At 38.9% G+C, this 22129-nt stretch overlaps 1 long non-coding RNA gene across 1 annotated transcript; it reads right to left on the bottom strand.

Annotated features, from left to right (window-relative positions):
* Positions 1 to 19402: 19402 nt before the first annotated feature.
* On the bottom strand, positions 19403 to 20561 carry LOC122047670. The gene is made up of 4 exons (XR_006130650.1): positions 20541 to 20561; positions 20400 to 20469; positions 19658 to 19709; positions 19403 to 19430 (listed from the first exon to the last, which is right to left on the bottom strand). It is a non-coding gene; the product is annotated as an uncharacterized LOC122047670 (long non-coding RNA).
* Positions 20562 to 22129: the final 1568 nt, after the last annotated feature.

Below are 22129 nucleotides of genomic sequence, written 5' to 3'. Positions count from 1 at the left end.
AAATACTTCGATCAGATCGAGGTGGTGAATACCTTAGCCATGAGTTTCGTGACTATCTAGCTGAGTGTGGGATTCTATCCCAACTCACTCCTCCTAGAACATCACAGTGGAATGGTGTATCTGAAAGGAGGAATCGTATCCTATTAGATATGGTACGATCTATGATGAGTCACACAGATCTTCCTATATCTTTTTGGGGATATGCTCTAGACACAGCAGCCTTCACACTTAACCGTGTTTCATCCAAAGTTATGATGAAGATACCATATAGGATATGGACTAGGAGAGATGCCCAGATATCTTTTATGAGGATTTGGGGTTGTGAGGCTTACGTTCGACGTCAAGTCTCGGACAAACTGGGACCCAAATCCGATAAGTGCTATTTTATAGGATATTCCAAGGAAACAAAGGGATATTACTTCTACATTCCCAGTCACCACAAAGTGTTTGTGGCTAAGACTGGGATATTTCTAGAAAAGGACTTTGTTTCTAGAAAAACTAGTGGGAGTACATTCGATCTTGAAGAAGTTCAAGATATGGACCATAGAACTGAAGCCTTGATGGAAGTTGAACGGGAACCGCAAAATGTTGTGGATGATGAGATTGTTGCATAAGGAGTTGAGGAACAACAACCAGTTCAAGTAGACCTACCTCTTCACAGGTCTGACAAGATACGTCATCAGCCTGAGAGATACTCTTTTCTCTTGTCTGACCATGACGACATTATGCTCGTTGAGAATGAGCCTACCTCCTATCAGGAAGATGTGATGAGAGCAGATTCTGAGAAATGGATAGAGGCCATGAGATCCGAGATGGAATCCATGTACACCAACCAAGTATGGACTTTGGTTGATCCACCTGAAGACGTCAAACCCATTGGGTGTAAGTAGGTCTTTAAGAGAAAGACTGACATGGATGGACTTATTACCTATAAGGGTCGTTTGGTAGCTAAAGGTTTCAAGCAAATTCATGGTATTGACTATGATGAAACTTTTTCTCCAGTAGCAACGTTTAAGTCTATTCGGATCATGCTTTCTATTGCAAGATACCACGATTATGAGATCTGACAGATGGATGTCAAAATCTCATTTCTGAATGGAAACTTGCTTAAGGATGCGTACATGACACAACCTGAGGGTTTTGTAGATCCACTACATACTGGTAGAGTATGCAAGCTGTATAAGTCCATTTATGGACTAAAGCAAGCTTCTCAGAGCTGGAATATTTGATTCGATGATGCGATCAAACAGTTTGGTTTCATCCAGAATGAAGATGAACCATGTGTCTACAAGAAGGTTGTTGGGAACACAGTTGTCTTCCTTGTATTGTATGTGGATGACATACTACTCATTGGAAATGACATCCCTTTACTGCAGTCTGTAAAGATTTGGCTGGGGAATTGTTTCTCAATGAAGGACTTAGGTGAAGCCGCCTGTATTCTAGGCATAAAGATCTATAGAGATAGATCTAAGAGATTACTTAGCCTAAGTCAAAGTACATATATTGACACGGTATTACTACGATTTGTCATGCAGTGTTCCAAGAAAGGATTTCTGCCAATGTCATGTAGGCCATGCTATGTACTCGTCCTGATGTTTCGTATGCTTTGAGCATGACGAGCAGATACTAGTCAGATCCAGGTGAGTGTCACTGGATAGCGGTCAAGAATATTCTTAAGTACTTAAGAAGGACTAAAGAATATTTATTGATATTTGGAGGCGATGGCGAGCTAGCTGTAAAGGGTTACAGTGATGTCAGCTTCCAAACTGACCAGGATGATTATAGATCACAGTCGGGGTTCATGTTTTTCTTGAATGGTGGTGCTGTGAGCTGGAAGAGTTCAAAGCAGGACACAATTGCTGATTCTACAATAGAGGCCGAGTATATTGCTGCATCAGAAGCAGCAAAGGAGGCAATTTGGATCCGCAAGTTCATTATTGAGCTTGAGGTGGTTCCTAGCATAGCCAATCCTATAGAGCTCTATTGTGACAACAATGGAGCAATTGCGCAGGCTAAGGAACCTCGCTCACACCAGTGGACTAAACACATACTACAGCGCTTCCATCTTATTCAAGAGATCATCGATAGAGGAGATGTGAAGATTTGCAGAGTACCCACAAAGGCTAACGTCGCTGATCCCTTGACCAAGGCTTTGGCACAGAGAAAGCATGATGGTCACACTAGGTCATTGGGTATTAGAGCCTACCCTGATTGGCACTAGTGCTAGTGGGAAATTGTTAGTGAGAGCCCTAGAGCTGATCATGTGATGATTGTTGTATGAACTCGATGTATCATATTCCTATATATATTTATAAAGACATTTCTTTATGGTTATTATACTTACTTGTATTGGTGCCAAATAACTGAGTATAATAGCATCTTTGAGTAGAAGGTTCTTATCTATATCAATCGATTGGCTGAATTGATAATAAGATGATATAGAGAATACTACTCTTAATCATTCCTAGTCAAGTATTAACATTCAGGGACAATATTAATGCGATGAGACTAGCATGTAGGTCAACTCGATGACTTGATCTCACAAGTCATGGATATTAGATATCAAGTTGACACATGGGTATGCATTGGAGAATGTATACTGAATGACCCGCCATGAGAAAGTATCATGGATCATTATATGAGTGTCATATACTTTATTATGTGACTATTAGTATGACTATCAATCCTTGGACCTAAAGTCACCATGGTTCCCTACATAATGAGTTGCATACTTTGGTTTCGTCAAACGTCACCCATAAATGGGTGGACTATAAAGGCGACTATTGGGTATGTAACAAATTATGCGGAGGGATGTGAGTGATGTAGATGGGATCTATCCCTCCTATATGACGTGAGTGACATCATGATTCTTGATAGAGTGAGACCACTAAGTGTAACACCCACGAATTATTTAAGCTATACATATGGGCATTCTATTTTAGAATAAAAGGGAAATGGAAATAGAACCAAAAAGAAATAAAAAGAGAGAGGAGTTAAGGTTTGAACCTTGAACCTCTCACAATATATTAAGCTAAATTGGGGTATGATAACCAATAGAATTATGAATGATATATGAATAACAAGGAATGGAAATTGTAGTTAAAGGTAAGAGTATGATTAAGTAAGGGAGCAAGAAAAAATCAAGTAGCTTTCCTCCTCTTCCTCTTGGTTAAGAGAAGAAGCAAGCAAAAGGACAAATTGTCTTTTTCTTCTTCCTCTTACCATTTTTGTGGGAATGAAGAGAGTGAGGGAATAGAGGAGTCAAGGAGATGAATTGAGACATTCTCCTTTCTTTTTACTTCCTCATTAAGGATAAATAGGAACAAGAGAAGAGAAGGGAAAGAAATGTTGGCTACTTCTTCCTCCTTCTTCTTCCTCCTCCTTCTTTCTCCTTGTTCCTCCACCGAGACCTAGAGCTCCTCCCTCTCCCATTTTCGAATCCAAGATAAGTTTTCTCCCTAAGAAAACTAATTCACAAGAAGGAGACCTCAAGATCTACTCCTTACAAGCAAGAGAAGAAAAAGGGAGAACTAGGAAGAAAGGCTTCTTCTTCCTCTTCACAAGAGTACTTTCTCTTAACTAAGCAACAAGTTGTGAGTATCCCCTCACCTGTGGTACAAGTTGTTCATATGTCTTCCATGAGTTTAGATTGTGTAAAATAAAAACCTAAGGTTCTTCTTGAAACTTTCGGCCATGGTAAGATTAAAGGTTTAGGAAAGCTTAAAACCAAATCTAATGTGCTCATGGTTTTCTTTATGATATGATATGAAGTTCTTATGCTTATATGTTGTTAAAAACCTAGACACCTCCACTTAGGGTTTCGGCCATGGTGAGATTAAAGGCTTGGGAAAGCTTAAAACCAAATCTAATATGCTCATGGTTTTCTTTATGATATGATATGAAGTTCTTATGCTTATATGTTGTTAAAACCTAGATAATATTCTCATGGTTTTCTTTATGATATGATATGAAGTTCTTATGCTTATATGTTGTTAAAAACCTAGACACCTCCACTTAGGGTTTCGGCCATGGTGAGATTAAAGGCTTGGGAAAGCTTAAAACCAAATCTAATATGCTCATGGTTTTCTTTATGATATGATATGAAGTTCTTATGCTTATATGTTGTTAAAACCTAGATAATATTCTCATGGTTTTCTTTATGATATGATATGAAGTTCTTATGCATATATGTTGTTAAAAACCTAGACACCTCCACTTAGGGTTTCGGCCATGGTGAGATTAAAGGCTTGGGAAAGCTTAAAACCAAATCTAATATGCTCATGGTGTTCTTTATGATATGATATGAAGTTCTCATGCTTATATGTTGTTAAAACCTAGATAATATTCTCATGGTTTTCTTTATGATATGATATGAAGTTCTTATGCTTATAGGTTATTAAGACCTAGATAATATGCTCATGGTTTTCTTTATGATATGATATGAAGTTCTTATGCTCATATGTTGTTAAAACCTAGATAATATGCTCATGGTTTTTCTTTATAATATGATATGAAGTTCTTATACTTACATGTTGCTTAAAAAGAACCTAGATGCCCTTCACTTAGGGTTTCGGCCATGATGGAATTTAAGGGCCTAAGAAAGCTTGAAACTAAATCTAACATGCTTATGATTTTCCTTATGATATGATAAGAAGTTAGCTTGGTGTCCTTATGCTTGTAGGTTGCTTAGACTTAGTTTCATGCTCCTTAAAGTTTCGGCCACAATCAATTAAAGGACCTAGGAAGCTTAGAACCTAATCTAAATATGCTCATGATGTTCCTTATGGTATATGATATGAAATTGGTTTAGGGTCTGCATGCTTTTATGTTGCTTGTAACCTAGAAACATGCTTACCAAGTTTCGGCCACAACAAGTTAAAAGACCTAGGAAGCTTAGAACCTAAACTAAATATGCTCATGATGTTTCTTATGGTATATGATATGAAATTGGTTTAGAGTTTATATGCTTTTATGTTGCTTGTAACCTAGAAACATGCTTAACAAGTTTTGGCCACAACAAGTTAAAAGACCTAGGAAGCTTAGAACCTAAACTAAATATGCTCATGATGTTTCTTATGGTATATGATATGAAATTGGTTTAGGGTTTATATGCTTTTATGTTGCTTGTAACCTAGAGACATGCTTAACAAGTTTCGGCCACAACAAGTTAAAGGACCTAGGAAGCTTAGAACCTAAACTAAATATGCTCATGATGTTTCTTATGGTATATGATATGAAATTGGTTTAGGGTTTATATGCTTTTATGTTGTTTGTAACCTAGAGACATGCTTAACAAGTTTCGGCCACAACAAGTTAAAGGACTTAGGAAGCTTAGAACCTAAACTAAACATGCTTATGATGTTCTTATGATAAGTGTTATGAAGTTGGTTTAGGGTTATATGCTTTTATGTTGCTTGTAACCTAGGGAAATCCCTTGCATGTTTCGGCCATTGTATGAAATTAGGGTTAGAGACCCAATCATGATTCACTATGTGCTTCACATGCTATGATATGAATTAAGAGATGCTAGTTAATGTTTTCCATGCATGATTATCCTTCCTTATGATATGTTTTATGCTTACTTATGTATTCTTATGAATCATGTATGATAATGACTTTTATGATGGGCTATATGCTCAAGTATGCATGCTTTATGATATGACAAGTAAAGGCCTAAGAGATGCTTCCCTTTTTTTGGGACTAAGAGCACTCTTTATGATATGACAAGCAAAGGCCTAAGAGATGCTTCCCTTTTTGGGACTAAGAGCACTCTTCATGATATGATAAGTAAACACCTAAGAGTTGCTTCCCTATTAATTGTGACTAAGAGCACTCTTCATGATATGATAAGTAACTATGACATGCTATTTTACTTTGTATGGCTTGTACCAAGGGTGGGCTCCATAAGCGCCCCTAGGCCGACGGTCTATGAACGGGTCTAGTAAAAGGGATGGGCTCCTAAGTGCCCCTAGGTCGATGGTCTATGAAACGGGCCTAGTTCCTAGTAGGTTCAAGATTTGCTACCTTGGACCTATTTAGGATGCGCGCATTTATGTATGTATGTGGTACAAGCCGGGCCCTCATGTTGAGATTATGTTTAAGTATTATATGATATGTTTTCTTTAAAAGACATCTTGCACATGACATGATGCATGTTTTTGAAAGACATCTTGCATACACTTATATGATATGATAAATTATGATATGATATGTGATGATATGATATGTTATGAGATGATATAGCATGATGTTTTTTTATGACATGATATGATATGATGCTCTTTTATTTTATGAGATGATGTAGCATGATGTTTCTTTATGATATGTTATGATATGATGCTCTTTTATTTTATGAGATGATATAGCATGATGTTTCTTTATGATATGTTATGATATGATGCTCTTTTATTTTATGAGATGATATAGCATGATGTTTCTTTATGACATGATATGATATGATGCTATTTTACTTTATGATATGATATGTTAGGATGCTCTTTTACATGATATGATGTTTAGATGATTATGTTTCCATGCTATATGCTTATGTGATTATGCTATGAAATACGGTTTTTGTGAGTAGGAAAGGATCTCACTAAGCCTATGTGCTTATAGTTACTTTCCTTGTACCGCAGATAAAGGCAAAGGATGGGTGAACTAAGGGAGTAGCAGGAGAGGCAAGAGATGTGTGTGGTAGTGGCTCGGCTAAGGAAAAGACCTGCTTATATTAATTTATGCATGATATGAACCATGTCTATCTTATGTTAATGATTTGCATGATTACTTGACACTTGTTCATGTTTATGATAGAAAATTTACTTCATGACCTCATTCACTTAGAGGTATACAAGAATATATAAATAAGTACTTCCACTGCTTTAGAAAAGAAATTTTAATATACACGTATGTTCATGTACAGTAACCCCGCCCTACTAGCAGGAAGGGCGGGCGTTACACTAAGTGTATGGTCATGCTCAAATAAGTCAATATGAGATATTTAACTCATTTGATTAGAGTGAGTCTACTTGGAGTTCAAGACATAGATTGATTAGAGGATGACACGGTCTATGCCTCAATTGGTCAATTTAGATGTCAAGGATAGAAGGACATTGCCACATATTGTGAGAGTCACAATTAGTAGTCACAATGGTGATGTTGTATCTCAACATTCTTGTAACTTGGGTAGTAATGATGTGTTGCTAGATACCGCTCATTGTTTATGTTTCTAAATGGGTTTAGGAGCATTGCCAACGTTACAAGAACCTATAGGGTCACACATAAAGGACAGTTAGATGGAGATTAGGTTCATATGATGGACCAAGAGGATTAGGTTCATGTGATGAACCAAATTGGATTAAGAGTAATCCGAATTAGACTAATTGAGTTGGACTCAATTTGATTCATGTGTCGAATGAGTTTAATTTAGACTATGATTCATTGAGTCAATTTAAACCAATGAATAGAGATTCATTAAATTAAATTGATTTGAATTAAAGGGTAGATTTGATCAACCATGGGAGGTAAGAGGTCAAGTTTGACTTGACTTAAGAGGGGAGATGAAGGGTCAAGCTTGACTTGACTAAGTGTCACCTCATTGTGACTTGGCATGGGGCGACCAATGATGATGTTCCACATCATCAAGGCTACATCATTGTGTTCCACCTCACGAGGAAGACCAAGAGCCATGACTCTTGGTATTACATGGAGATATAAGATCCTCTAAGTGGTCGGCCACAATTAAATTATCATCAAGGCTATTTAATTTCTTCTTCCTCTTCCTCTCTTCTCTTTCTCTCCTTCTCCTCCATTGCCGAGACCTCTCTAGAGTGCTAGCACACTCTAAGTGGTTCTCTCCACCTTTTGTCCATGTGGATACGTGTAGAGGAGTGTACACTTGACACTCTATGAGATCCGACAACCATTTGGACAAGCAGGATAAGCGAAGGGCATCGCTACAAGGGTAATACTTCTTTTTCATGTAGATCTAAGGTAGATCTAGTGTAGACAAACATGTACATGAATATTTTTATTTATCTTCGCACGGATCCGTGGCTAGCTTCGAGTTTTCCGCAATGTAAAAAGCGGTTTTTACGGCTCGAAAGTCTAACAGTCTCTTCAGAAGATTGGGCATATTGTCAAGTTTGAGTGGGGAAAGGTATTGTTTGTGATTAGAGAAGCTAGATCTTGGAGAAATAGATCTTGAAGAATAAGATCTTAGGGTTATGAAAGTGGAGATCTTGAGTCTAGGAGAAAAGAAAAATCTAGATCTAGATGAAGTTTGTGGACAAGAAAGAGTTTTAGACCTAGATCTGAGAAGATTTGGAGAAAAGGTTGAAGAAGAAAGGAGTTTTGGAGAGAAGAGGGTGTTGAGATGAGGGGGTGTGTGGTGGACACGGCTTAAATCTGGCCGTGTATAGGAGACATGGCCTGAACAGTTTTCTCCACACGGGCCGTATAGATCTACACGACCCCTCCCTTCTCCCTCTCGAGTTGACTCACACGGTCATGCCAATTGGCACGGCCGTAACCTTCTTCTCCTCAACTATCCATGCACGGCCGTGTTTGAGACATGGCCTCACCCGTTTCTTCCTTTGGAATTAGCACACGGCCATGTCGGATGACACGGCCAGTGCATGCTTCTGTACTTGTTCCTTCACACGGCCGTGTGTCAGACACGACCAAGAAGCTTTCCTCCTTTGGAGTCTTCACATGGCCATGTCTGGGACACGGCTATGCACCTTTTCTTCTCTAGGGACTCTACATGGTCGTGTCATGTAGACATGACCATAGCATCTCCCTTTTCTGCAGCATATGCCTGGCTGTGTACAGCACACAACCATGCTCTATTTTGCTCCACTTGATGATTTTTCTCCTTTCTTACTTCTCCAATACTTCCATGTCCATGAAGCAATCATGGCCAGCTCATGGAAGTGAAATTTCGACCTGAAAACAAAAGCAAAAACAAAGTAAAAATACTACTAATGAAAAATAAAAAACATGAAATGCATTTAACTAAATGAACACTTGGGTTTCCTCCCAAGAAGTGCTTGTTTAAGGTCTTTAGCTTGACCAATCTAATCATTCTTCTCTTTTCCTTGCCCTGAGAGGGCAGACATATTTTTCATTTTTGTTGGGAGGCCTTCTTCCAACATCTTCCACCACATTATTCTCTTCATTTGGTGGCCTCTCATGAGGATGGAAGTTCCATTCCTCAAGTTTGTAAATGCTTGCCCTGCTACAAGCATTCAAAAGAGAAGAAACATGGTTAGAGGCATTAGATAAATCATATTCCAACCGTTCCTTACCAATTACCAAAGAAATTTTATGATTTTTAACATCTATTATAGCTCCCGCTATAGCAAGGAATGGCCTTCCCAATATGATAGGGATTTTTGGATCCTCCTCCATGTCTAGCACAACAAAGTCAGTGGGAATTATACTCCCACCTACTTCTACTGGCACATCTTCTACGATACTCATAGGGTACTTGTAGGAATGATCAGTAAGTTGTAGTGTCATAGTAGTAAGTTTAAAGTTTTTGAGACCTAATTTATTACAAATAGAATAAGAAATGAGGCTAACACTTGCCCCCAAATCACAAAAAGCTTTCTTGATAAATTCAGTTCCTATATTGCAAGGAATATATATCCTTCAACTTTAGGGAAGTATTCTTCTCAAAAAGAGCACTACATTCCTATGTAAGTGCTATGGTCTCTATATCTCCTCTCCTTCTTTTGTTCGACATGATGTCCTTCAAGAATTTGGCAAACTTGGGCATTTTTAGAATTGCATCAATAAGTGGCACTTCAACACATATCTCTTTAACTTTCTCCAAGAATTTGCCAAACTCTTCATCCTTCTTGAGCATTACAAGTCTTTGAGGAAAAGGGACAACTCTACTTTGTTGGTTAAGTGGAAGAGTCTCTTCAACCTTAGTGGTACTCTCCTCATCATCCTGAATCTGATTTGACGTTGGAGGAGAGAGCTCTTCTTCAGTTTGCATCCCTTTTGGAGCAGTCACTTGGGGATCTCCCAAGGTTCGTCCGCTCCTAAGTCCAATTCTATTACAATGCTCCATAGGATTAACATCAGGTTTACCAGGTAGTTGTCTTGGTGCTCTAGAAGATGAGGAAGATAATTGGACAATCTGACTATCCTGAATCTTTTGATGTCTATCAGAATTATCCATTCTCTGAGTAAGCTTCAAAATGCCCTGCTTCATTTTATTCTGATTAGAGATAATTTCTTCAACCATCTTTTCGATTTTAGACATAGGAAAGCCTTGAGAAGATTGTTGCTGAAAATTCTGCTGCCCAGACTGAAAATTAGGCCTTGCCCCCATAGGTGGTCCTTGATCTTGATTATTTTTATAAGAAAAATTTAGATGGCTTTTCCACCTAGGGTTGTAGGTATTTGAGTATGGGTTGTTCTGCCTCTGATTAAAACCCATGATTGCATCACATTGTTCCAATTGATTAATTTGTTCAGTGATAGCCCCCAATGGACATGAGTCATTAGAATGTTCAGAACTTCCACATACTTCACAAGAAGAAACAATGGCATTGACCGTACTTGGAATAGCCCCCATGTTTTCAAATCTCTTTGTAAGAGCATCCAGTTTTGTAGCCAATAAAGTAACTGCATCAATATCAAATTTCCCTGATACTTTTGTTGTTGGGTTCACACAAGAATAGCCACCACTTCTTTCATTAGCCCATTGATGGTGATTTTGTGCTACACTTTCAATTATTTCTTCGGCTTCATCCAAGCTCTTGTTCATAAGTGCCCTCCATCAGCTAAATCAAGGGACACCTTTGTATGATAATTGATGCTATTATAAAATGTATGTAACACTAACCACTTCTCCAAACCATGGTGTGGGTATTGTCTGATCATACTATTATATCTATCTCAAGCTTCAAATAAAGATTCTGAGTCAGCTTGTTTGAACTTACAATGAGATTCCTCATATGAGCCGTTTTACTTGGAGGATAGAATTTGTCAAGAAATTGTTGCTCACATTGCTCCCATGTGGTGATGCTATTTGGAGCCAAAGAGTTTAACCATTGCTTAGCTCTATCTCTCAAAGAAAACCTAAATAATAATAGGAGCACTGTCTCAGAAGGAACACCATTCATTTTCATTGTGCCGCATATCTTATAGAAGACCTCCAAGTGTTGATTTGGGTCTTCATGCGGTCCTCCACCAAACTGATTTTGCTGTACCATAGAAATAATTGCAGGTTTGATCTCAAAATTGTTTGCTTCAACTGAAGGTCTTGAAATACTAGATCGAAAACTCCTAGCATAAGGTGCTGCATAATCCTTTAGTGGTCTATTAGCCATGATAGAATGTTCTTGTTCTTCTAAATGTCTTTGCAGAATTTTTCTTCTATGAAATGTTCTGTCTATCTAAGAGTCTAGAGGAAGAAGTTCCCCTGCAAAGTTAGATCTTCGCATACACAAGAACAAGATTGCAAAATGATAGTTGTTCAAAAGAAAAAGAAAGAAGAACAAAACTGAATCAAAGACAAGAAAAATAGAGAAAAATTAGATTAGAATGTTGGAAAATTAAAAGTGTAGAATTAGAATTGCAACAAGCAAGAAGTAGAAAAGAATACAAGAAAAAGTTATGAAAACAGAATTCTAAAAATTAGATTCAACTATGCAAATGAAAATAAAAGAAAAGTTATGTTTAGTATATCTCAATTGATAATCTCTAATGTTATAGTATAGTCCCCGGCAACGACGCCAAAAACTTGTTGACGTTTCGCAAGTGTACGGAAATGTCATAAGTAATAATAAAAGATATCGTATCCATAGGGACTGGAATAACCACTAAAGATGTCTCAACACGAGTTAGCTAAACAAATAATCAATTGATTCACAAAGGCAAAGTGTAACTATGAAAAGTAAAATGTAGAAACAAATGAATAAGAAACAAGAATAAGGGCAATGATAAAAGAATGTTCTAGGAGTTTCGGTTTCTTAGTAATGATCTTCAATGTAAATGATCTACCAAATCTTATTCTTCAATTGTCCATCATTTGTAGAAGGTTGTCGGTTCCCTCTTGCAATAGGCAACTGGCCTAGGACTAAAATCTATACCTAGATATGATCAATTAGGAATGAATCTATGTTGTCCTTACACGGGCTTACCTGTCACGTGCGTCCCTCAGATAATCAACATAGAATTCATCACTCCTCAACCGCATCAAGATATAAAGATTAATGCATACAATCTATCCTACCCCCTTGAATAACCCTTTTTCACCCTCAAGATTATCCCTCAAACGTCCTTACACGGGCATGTTCCTGTCACGAACGTCCCTCAGAAAATCGAATGAGAAACAATCTCTACAAGATCCACAAGACATTCAAGCATTCAATCAAGTATGGTAGTTAAGCCCTAATCACAACATTACACACAAGAAAGAATGGATACAAACAGGACAAGATCATAGTGTTGGAGCAATCCCAATGGTCCGCGGGACCATGTGTTTTGGTGTTTGGGCAAAGAGTTTAAGTTAGGTTCACCCTTGTTATTTGATATGTGTACTTGAGTTGTGCAGGACTGCAGGATACACATGTGACTCAGGTTGACGGCTTCGGATCCGGTGAAGGATGGCATCTGACGGACTGTGGACAAGGCAGCAAGGACAAGGACCAAGGGAAGCGACTTCGAGGCATACGCGAAGGATGGCATTGGGACGAGCCGCGGGCTTGGATGCATCCGAGGGACGAGAGCCAAAGGAAGTAGGCTTGAAGGCAAGAGGTCAAGGCTGCGAAGAAGAGTCAAATGAGTCGTGAGGGTCCGAGTGCGAGTGAAATGTACTCGGGATGGGAAATCCTAAGTTTAGGGTTGTACTAGTCGACTGGTACTGGGACCAGTCGACTGATGGTGAGCATAGAAAGATTCTGTTCCCAAAACGGCTGGGACCAGTCGATTGGTCCAGGGACCAGTCGACTGATAGATAGCCGTTGGAGTGCCGTTAGGCTGGCACCAGTCGACTGGTGCAAGGACCAGTCGACTGGTAACTGGCAAATCAGCAAGGCTGATCCCCAAGATCTATAAGAAGAAGCTTGGGATGGCCGGTCAACCTGACAAAATTAGACTTGGTTAAAGCCTAATTAGTAGTCACCAAAGTGCTCAAGGTCTCTTGTGTCCAAGTGTTCTTGGTTGAAGTTGTGGTGAGGTTTCTCCACCCACAAGGAGTTGCTTCAGTAGCTGGAGTTTGCCGGGGGCTAATCCACCGAAGGATCGGGATCATCCACCTTACGGATAGCCGTGGAGTAGGAGCATCATCTCCGAACCAGGTTACATCGACGTGCATTGGTTTGCTTGTTCTTTTCTTTATCATTAGCTTTTGTATTCGTTATTAGTATTTGTATTTCCGCTTGCGCACTAACGAATACGTAGGAAGCGAGTAATTGGGGGTGTCATCCATTCAACCCCCCTTCTAGCCAGCCACTGATCCTCCAACAAGTGGTATCAGAGCGAGGACGCTCTCCGTTGGACTAACCGCCAAGGAAGCACAAGATGACCGGCTTGATAGAACCTCTAAAGTTTGAAGGAGGAAGCCTTGGGGACATCACCTATTGGATGATGAAGATGGAGATCTTCTTCAACATGGATTGGGACACCATGATGGTGGTAAATGAACCGTTCGAAGTCCCGAAGGATAAGAAAGGGAAGAAACTCCGACCGCGATATTGGACGGAAGAGCAAACATCACGGTCAAAGGCAAATTCAAAGGTAATATCGATTTTAATTGATATTTTGCCTAATAACTTGATAAGTCGTGTAGGTGACTATGAGAATGCCCACGATTTTTGGAGCAAGATAAAGAAGGTCCCATGGGAAGAACCCATGCCTACACACGAAGAAGAAAAATCCGAAGAAAAAGATGAAGTGGTCCAAGAGGAGAAGGACCAATCGGATGTGGAGACCAAGTCAACATCAAAATAAGAAGAACCCAAGGAGATAGGTTTAATTGCTCAAGTTGAGGAGGAGCAAATGGAAGTTGAGCCATGCTCAACATCCGAGGAGGAAAATGAAGATGAGGCGTCATCTACATCCTCAAGAATTGAAGAAGATTCCAAGACAGGTGAAGAAGAAGAAGTCTTGGAAGTCAACATAGCAAGCACCTCCATCGAAGTGAAGTCAAAGAACAACATAATTTGCTTCGGTTGCAATGAAAAAGGACACTACAAGAGTAGGTGTCCATTGGGTAAGAAAGAGGTATCTCCTAAACTCAATTCAATTCATTTTGAACCTAATTTGAGTTGTAGGAAGAAGAAAGAGAAGAAGCACATTAGATGCTTCACATGTGGAGAAATGGGTCATTACCACACCAAATGCCCAAAGAAGAAAGAACTCAAGAAATTGGCGCATTTGAAGATGTGGGAAAAGAAGTGGAGAAAGAATGGAGGCTCATGTCAAGGGGGAGCTCCAAAGGTAAAGGGTAAGGTAAACCCTAGTTTAAATTTGAAGTCAAATTTAAATTCCTCCATGCATGCTAGGAATAATTCTTATTATTTATCCATGCAAAATTTTGGTTTTAAATATCATGATAGGAATAGGGTAAATATCGATCATAACCCTAGGAGACCTATGCATGATAAACCTAGGAAAGTTAAATTCTTATTACCTAAGGAGAAGAAGGTAATAGAGAACCAAGGCATTAATCCCAAGAAGGGGAGACATATGCCTAGGAAGGGTAGGTCTAGGAATGTCCAAGGTGGACATGTTGACTCTAGGGTTAGGAACCTAGAGAGGGAGAATCAAGCTTTGAAGTCAAAGCTTGATAATTTGGAGAAATTCCTTAAGAGATTCACTATTGGATCTAAAGGATTAAATATGGTGTTGGGTACTCAAAGACCCGACAATGATAGATCGGGCTTGGGATACCGATCTAGTCCCTCCAAGGTCAAAAGGAGACCATGTGCTAGGGTGGCACATGATAAGGGCAAGGGAGAGTCATCCAAGGCCAATAAAAAGAAATATGCTAGGGTTTCATATGATTATGGCAAGTATGATGTGTCCAAGGTCAAGAAGATAAGGAGATCTTCTAAGGGACATCATTGTGGTTTGGTCACAATAGATGAGTCACCTAGGGAGGTGACTAAGGTAAAGAGCTCTAGGGGTAGCTCTAAGAGTCAATTTGGGACCCATGGTCAATGGATCTCAGGTGGGTTCTACTTGGGGGTCTAGAGGAGCCATGGAGTGTGCCAAATGGTTTAGAGACGGACTTAAGTCTCAAACCTAGGGACTTGACACACATGGATTATGTTTCATGCAAGAAATATGACATTTGGGGTTATATTGCATGATATTTGGTTTTGGATGTATAGATGCCATATAAACCAATGCTAGGGATGCATTGTGGGTTGGTATGGGCAAATACATCAAGAGGAAGTCAAAACTAGGACTTTAGGTCAAGGTTTAATTGAACCATTTAGCTAGTTTTGGATTTTGTGTCAATCTTGGGATTGGTGATAGATACATTTTGTAATGTATTTTTCCCAAGTATACAATGGTACAATAGACCTCTCCACAAAATTTGGAGATTTTTGGAGGTCTAGGGAATTTCTGGTGTATTTCTGAAGTTGGCCTGAAAAGGTTGATTTTTTCAGAAATAAGGTACCAGTCGACTGGTACAGATACCAGTCGACTGGTAACAATGTTTTTGAGCACAGAATGGTTCTGTAAGCTCATTTTGACGAGGGCAGTCGATTGGTACCGACACCAGTCGACTGGTAACAGTAGATTTCGACCACATAATGCTTCTGTAAGGTTCTGTCGAAGGGGGCAGTCGACTGGCACTTGGGGCAGTCGACTGATACCAGCCTGAAAGTGTTTTTTAGCGCTGTTCTTGACCATGTCAACTCATTTAGATGTATGGGATCCATGGGGGATAAATACATGAGTTTAGGGTCAGATTGGATGATAAGTTTTCAACAATTGGGATATTGTTGGAGAACTTTTTGGATGTTAGGCAAAGGGGGAGAAGTAAGGTTTAATTGGGAAAACCTTAAGTTCCTTTGCGTAGGGGGAGCCTTGGGATAGGTTCTTAAAAAGCCCTGTGATAAAATCCTAGCTCAATGGGGAGCATAGATGTAGGGGGAGCCTTGGGATAGGTTCTTAAAAAGCCCTGTGATAAAATCCTAGCTCAATGGGGAGCGTAGGTGTAGGGGGAGCCTTATGATAGGTTTCAATGCATGTTTGCATTTTGATTCGGCGGTTGCCAAGTGTGTATCCTTGGCAACGTAAGTCCATCCGGCGGTTGCCAAGTGTGTAGCCTTGGCAACGTAAGTCCATTCGGCGGTTGCCAAGTGTGTAGCCTTGGCAACGTAAGTCCATTCGGCGGTATAAGTCCAAGTGTGTAGCCTTGGCATCGTAAGTCCATTGTTTTTAGCATGTTTTTTGCTATTTGTTTTCCCTAACTTAAACGTATTGCCAAACATCAAAAAGGGGGAGATTGTTGGAGCAATCCCAATGGTCCGTGGGACCATGTGTTTTGGTGTTTGGGCAAAGGGTTTAAGTTAGGTTCACCCTTGTTATTTGATATGTGTACTTGAGTTGTGCAGGACTGCAGGATACACATGTGACTCAGGTTGACGGCTTCGAATCCGGTGAAGGATGACATCTGAGGGAACGTGGACAAGGCAGCAAGGACAAGGGCCAAGGTAAGCGACTTTGAGGCATACGCGAAGGATGACATTGGGACAAGCCGCAGGCTTGGATGCATCCGAGGGACGAGAGCCAAAGGAAGTAGGCTTGATGGCAAGAGGTCAAGGCTGCGAAGAAGAGTCAAATGAGTCGTGAGGGTCCGAGTGCGAGTGAAATGTACTCGGGATGGGAAACCCTAAGTTTAGGGTTGTACCAGTCGACTGGTACTGGGACCAGTCGACTGATGGTGAGCACAGAAAGCTTCTGTGCCCAAAACGGCTGGGACCAGTCAACTGATAGATAGCCGTTGGAGTGTCGTTAGGCTGGCACCAGTCGACTGGTGCAAGGACCAGTCGACTGGTAACGGGCAAATCAGCAAGGCTGATTTCCCCAAGCTCTATAAGAAGAAGCTTGGGATGGCCGCTCAACCTGACGAAATTAGACTTGGTTAAAGCCTAATTAGTAGTCACCAAAGTGCTCAAGGTCTCTTGTGTCCAAGTGTTCTTGGTTGAAGTTGTGGTGAGGTTTCTCCACCCACAAGGAGTTGCTTGAGTAGCCGGAGTTTGCCGGGGGCTAATCCACCGAAGTATCAGGATCGTCCACCTTACGGACAGCCGTGGAGTAGGAGCATCATCTCCGAACCACGTTACATCGACGTGCATTGGTTTGCTTGTTCTTTTCTTTATCATTAGCTTTTGTATTCGTTATTAGTATTTATATTTCTGCTTGCGCACTAACGAATACGTAGGAAGCGAGTAATTGGGGGTGTCATCCATTCAACCCCCCTTCTAGCTGGCCACCGATCCTCAAACACATAGAAATAGGAAATTGGCAAATCCACAAGAGTTTTACATCAAATCTTCATTACAAATACTCCCTCCATCCTAGAACAAGAGATCTAATCTATAGAATGAAGAAGGAAAATCGAAAAGAAGAAGATTACAAGAATTCTTGATCCCCAAATCCAAGAAATGAGAGAAAGAAAGCTTATCTACGATGAAGAATGGTCTTCAGATCCAATCCTCGATTTCGGAGTTGAAACGTTGAGGAATCTGCCCTTGAATCGTCGGAAATCCCTCCGAGAAGATGGAGGAACGCCCCAAATCTTGATTCCCTCCAAAAGGGAGAAGATCCCTTTTCAAATCTTGGAGAAGGCCTTATATAGAGGAGGGGTTTGGGCGCCACCCGGCCTCGAGGCACGGCCGTGTGAGGTTCACACGACCAAGGCCACTCCCTTCTCTACCTACCTTACACGGTCGTGTGTGATACACGGCCGTGAGATGCTTCTTCCACAAGTCCCTTTGCATGGCTGTGTAGATCTGCATGGCCTGCACTGCCTCTTGTTGTTTCTCTGCAAGTGTACGGAAATATCGCAAGTAATATAAAAGATTATCGTATCCACAGGGACTGGAATAAGCACTAAGAATATCTCAAAATGAATTAGCTAGACAACAAATCAATGGATTAACAAAGTCTAGGTGTAACTATGAAAAGTAAACAAAGAATGAAAGAATAGGCAACAAGAATAAAAGCAATGATAAGGGTTATTCTAGGAGTTTTGGTTTCTTTGTAAGGTTCTTCAATGTAAACGATCTACCAAATCCTTTTTCTCAATTACTACTACAAATTGAGGCTAAGACATCACCACTAAAGTGTTGTTTTTGGCCATATAAATATTGCATTATACCTAAGGTAACATTTTTCATTCTATCTTATCAGGTCCTGTCATGTTAGATATAATGTAACGCTTTTGTCATTATATGCAACACTTTCTTAAACTGTTGTGATATATACCAAAGGCAATGCTTGTCTATATGCAACACTTTTTTCTTCCAGCGACAACACTTTTTTTTTGTTACTCTTAGGCAATTGCAACACTTTTTTCTATTAATAGTAACACTTTTTACAATTGTTTTAACCCAATAATACAACACTTTCTTCATTAAATGCATCACTTTTTATTAAATTTTTCACCTCTTATACGCATCACTTATTGATACATATGCAACACTTAGATTTGTGTTTTATTTTTAAAATGTAGCACTTTTAACCGTTAACAGTAACACTTATTTTTTCACCAATATATTATTGATATTATAATTTTACTATCTAATCAAACACATTTGTACAAAATATATTATTCAAAATATAATCATTATATTGCAAAAGTTATATCACACTATATTCTGATTAAAATTTTTACAAAACCCCAACAACTAGCATCTAAAAATATACATAAGTCATCAATTAATACCTAGCTTCATGAACTTCCCCCAAAAAGACAACTATATATATTCATTTACAAAAAGCCAACAGAGGGTAATGTGTGGTCGACTTCATTAATCCCCCAAAAGTCATTTGTCCATGCATTGAACGTGCCCACCAAAAAAGACATAATGATGTCCTGCTAGTCATGAAAACAAAAAACAACAACACACATTAATCAGTAAAACACACTACACAACATAAAGAATATATAAAGAAACAATTCAATTATGCAAATAAAAATAAACATACCTGTGCAGTTTCAATATTAAATTGGACATTAGTATTGCACATACTAAAACCAATAACAGGCTATCAACAATTTTTTTTTTAAAAAAAAAATCAACAACTTAAGATTATAAGAAGAGGAAAAGCCTTTTAACTGAACAAGGAAAGGGAGAACTTAAATGGAGCTCAACCAAGAAAAAAAAGTTCTTTCAGTACTTCAAAAGTTGTCAAGGCATGTCACTTTCCAAATTTTGAGGTTACCATTCCTACAAATTATTAGAAATTTATTATCCTTATGCAAAAGTAGCAATCTCCAAAAGTACTGCCAAGTTAATTATTACCAAATCCATATAAATTTGCAAGCACGTGCAGGGGAGGAGTATGCCTATGCTACTAAAGTTTCAATAGTGGAATCACAACACAAACTCTTTGCTTGTCTCAAAAAACATAGAAGATTAAGCAACAAAACTAGAGAACCATGACAAAACGTAACCTGACAAACAAACCATGGAAGAATCTTTTTTTTGCTGCATTTCTTGACAAATCTGTGCAAATTACAATGGAAGATTTCATGTGTTGCGACTTGAAACAATGACAAAATACCAATTCAACAATAAGAACGTCATGAACCAAAGATAATACATTAGTCGATGGGCATGGTGGCTAAGATAGAATAAGATAATAAAGTATATCACTCATCAATTTACTAATGCAGGAAGAAAAAAAGCATCACGGCTTCAAACAAATTATGCCCTATAAGAAAAAAAGGTAAGTGATTTAGGAAAAATATTTTCTTGCAATTTCTGGAGGTAGTTTTGCAAGAAAATGGTTACTTTCAATTTCTGGAGGTATAAAATACACCAGAGTTTTGCAAGAAAAGGTAAGTGACTTGGTAATTCATGAATTGCCATGAAATGAGTTTCCAGCATTTCATAAGGAAAGATAATTGCCTTTACAACAATGTAAATTAACATAAATTCCTTGAAGTTAACTATGCATAAGTTCCTTAACGTGACCATGACTGTGAGCATACTTGAAATAAACAAATTCCAAGCTCTAAAAGCATATTAGAGATCACCTTCAACATAATTTGGAAGATATAAAATCATGATGCGAAACAATCACAGCCAATTCTTCCAGACCAAAGTCTATCAATTTTCATGTATTTCTAAATATATAGTAAGGCAAGATTTTCTAACAGCAGAGAAGTTATAAGTAGAACAATCATTTTCTACCTGCCTGTGTCTTATCAGGCAAACATGGCATGTAAATGAAAGATTTGAAGAGGAATAGGCAATCCACAAGCTGAACGGAAAGTAACTATATCTTAAGAAAATACATAAACTAAAGAAAATACATATAAAACTATAACATACCTTAGGAAAAATATTTTCTTGTAATTTCCGGAGGTAATTTTGCAAGAACCTTCTGGATTGTATATCATATGCAATATTTAAGTCTCAATGGTTTGAGACAATATGATCAAGTACCTCATCAGTGTTCAATCTAAAGCTGTGGTATCATTTTACATAACTCATTTCGTAAATCTGAAAATAGAAGATCCAGCCTTAGAAGAAAAACAACATAATACAAGAAAAATAATGCAAGAAGAACAAGGATTGGGAAAAAAAGAAGCTTGAGAGAGCTGGAAAAACATAATACCCTTGGTAGCAGTCCAACGACAACAAAATACAAGAAAAACAAAAGCAAATAAAAGAAGAGCTAACCTTAGAAAGACAATGATTGTGAGAGGGCCAAAAGAAGAGCTCGGCGAAGATGTTCAGTTCGTAGAGAGGGCTTCGTGCGCGCAACTGTCACTTGCGCAGAATCAAATTAATTCATTTCTAATCTACCGAATCCCTTAACCTACACTAAGTAGTATAGTAGAGGACCGGGTCGTCTCTCACGTGGAAACAGTGATAGGATGTTTGCTCTCAGACAAAATCGAATAATGGGGTTTTGTTTTGGAATTTCTACACCTATTGCAAATAAGGAAATCCTAACTAGCTAGCAAATATGAACTCACAACGCAGTGTCACTCTACGCTGTGAGGATCCTTTCTATAGAAGAAATATGCGTAAAGAAATTAACCAACTATCCGATCTAACTGTCGAAGATTTTCCTGCATCGTATTGTCACGTTACAACCCAAGATTATCTATCAATAGACATAACATGAAACATAATAAAGACTCAAGCATGCACAAATAAAGCAACAGTTAAACAAAAGCAATTAAACTAAACAACCTTAACAACGATTAACCAAAACCTAATTATGCATAAAAGTTAAACTTGTACCACATTGTCACCCTATGACACAAGATCAACATTCATGCATAAATGAAACTAACCGAGTGCAATAACAAACAAACTATCATGCATAACAAAACTAATCAAAGTGCAATAACAACAATCAAACATCAATAAGAAAATAACACAATCAACAAATAAGTAAATCAACTAAGCTAACCAAACCCTCTTCCGCGATCATACACCAATCGACAACCTCCACCGTCACACGGAGACCCGGATTTGGAACGCCAGCCCCGGTGAACTGTAACACAACTACTGAATCTCTGATCTACAACTCCCGATGGCACAAAGTTGATAGTTTAGATGGAATAGGAAATAAATTGTAGCATCAACAGAAACTAAACAGAAATCAAAAGAGAATTTGCTCTACCGGAATTGCATACACCACTGAGACTGAGGTTGCTGGAATTCCTGCCTTCGGAACGCCGTCCACGGGAGTTCACCGTAGCATCAGCCTTGGATTTTCTTTAGTAAGTTTTACCGAAATTGAAGAACAGAGGTTGAGCTTGAAGATGATGAGCTTCTGCCAGAGTTGGATGCACCACTGAGGTGCAGTAGACTTCTGCTTTCGGAACACCGTCCATAGGAGAACACCGCAGCATCCACCGGAGAAGATGAAGATGAATCGGCCGACTTCCTCCTTGGAATCTTCC

The sequence above is a fragment of the Zingiber officinale genome, chromosome 1B (assembly GCF_018446385.1).
Source record: "Zingiber officinale cultivar Zhangliang chromosome 1B, Zo_v1.1, whole genome shotgun sequence".
In the NCBI taxonomy this organism is placed as follows: Eukaryota; Viridiplantae; Streptophyta; class Magnoliopsida; order Zingiberales; family Zingiberaceae; genus Zingiber; species Zingiber officinale.
The sequence above is the reverse complement of the archived record's forward strand: the minus strand, read 5'-3'. Positions and strand labels throughout refer to the sequence as shown.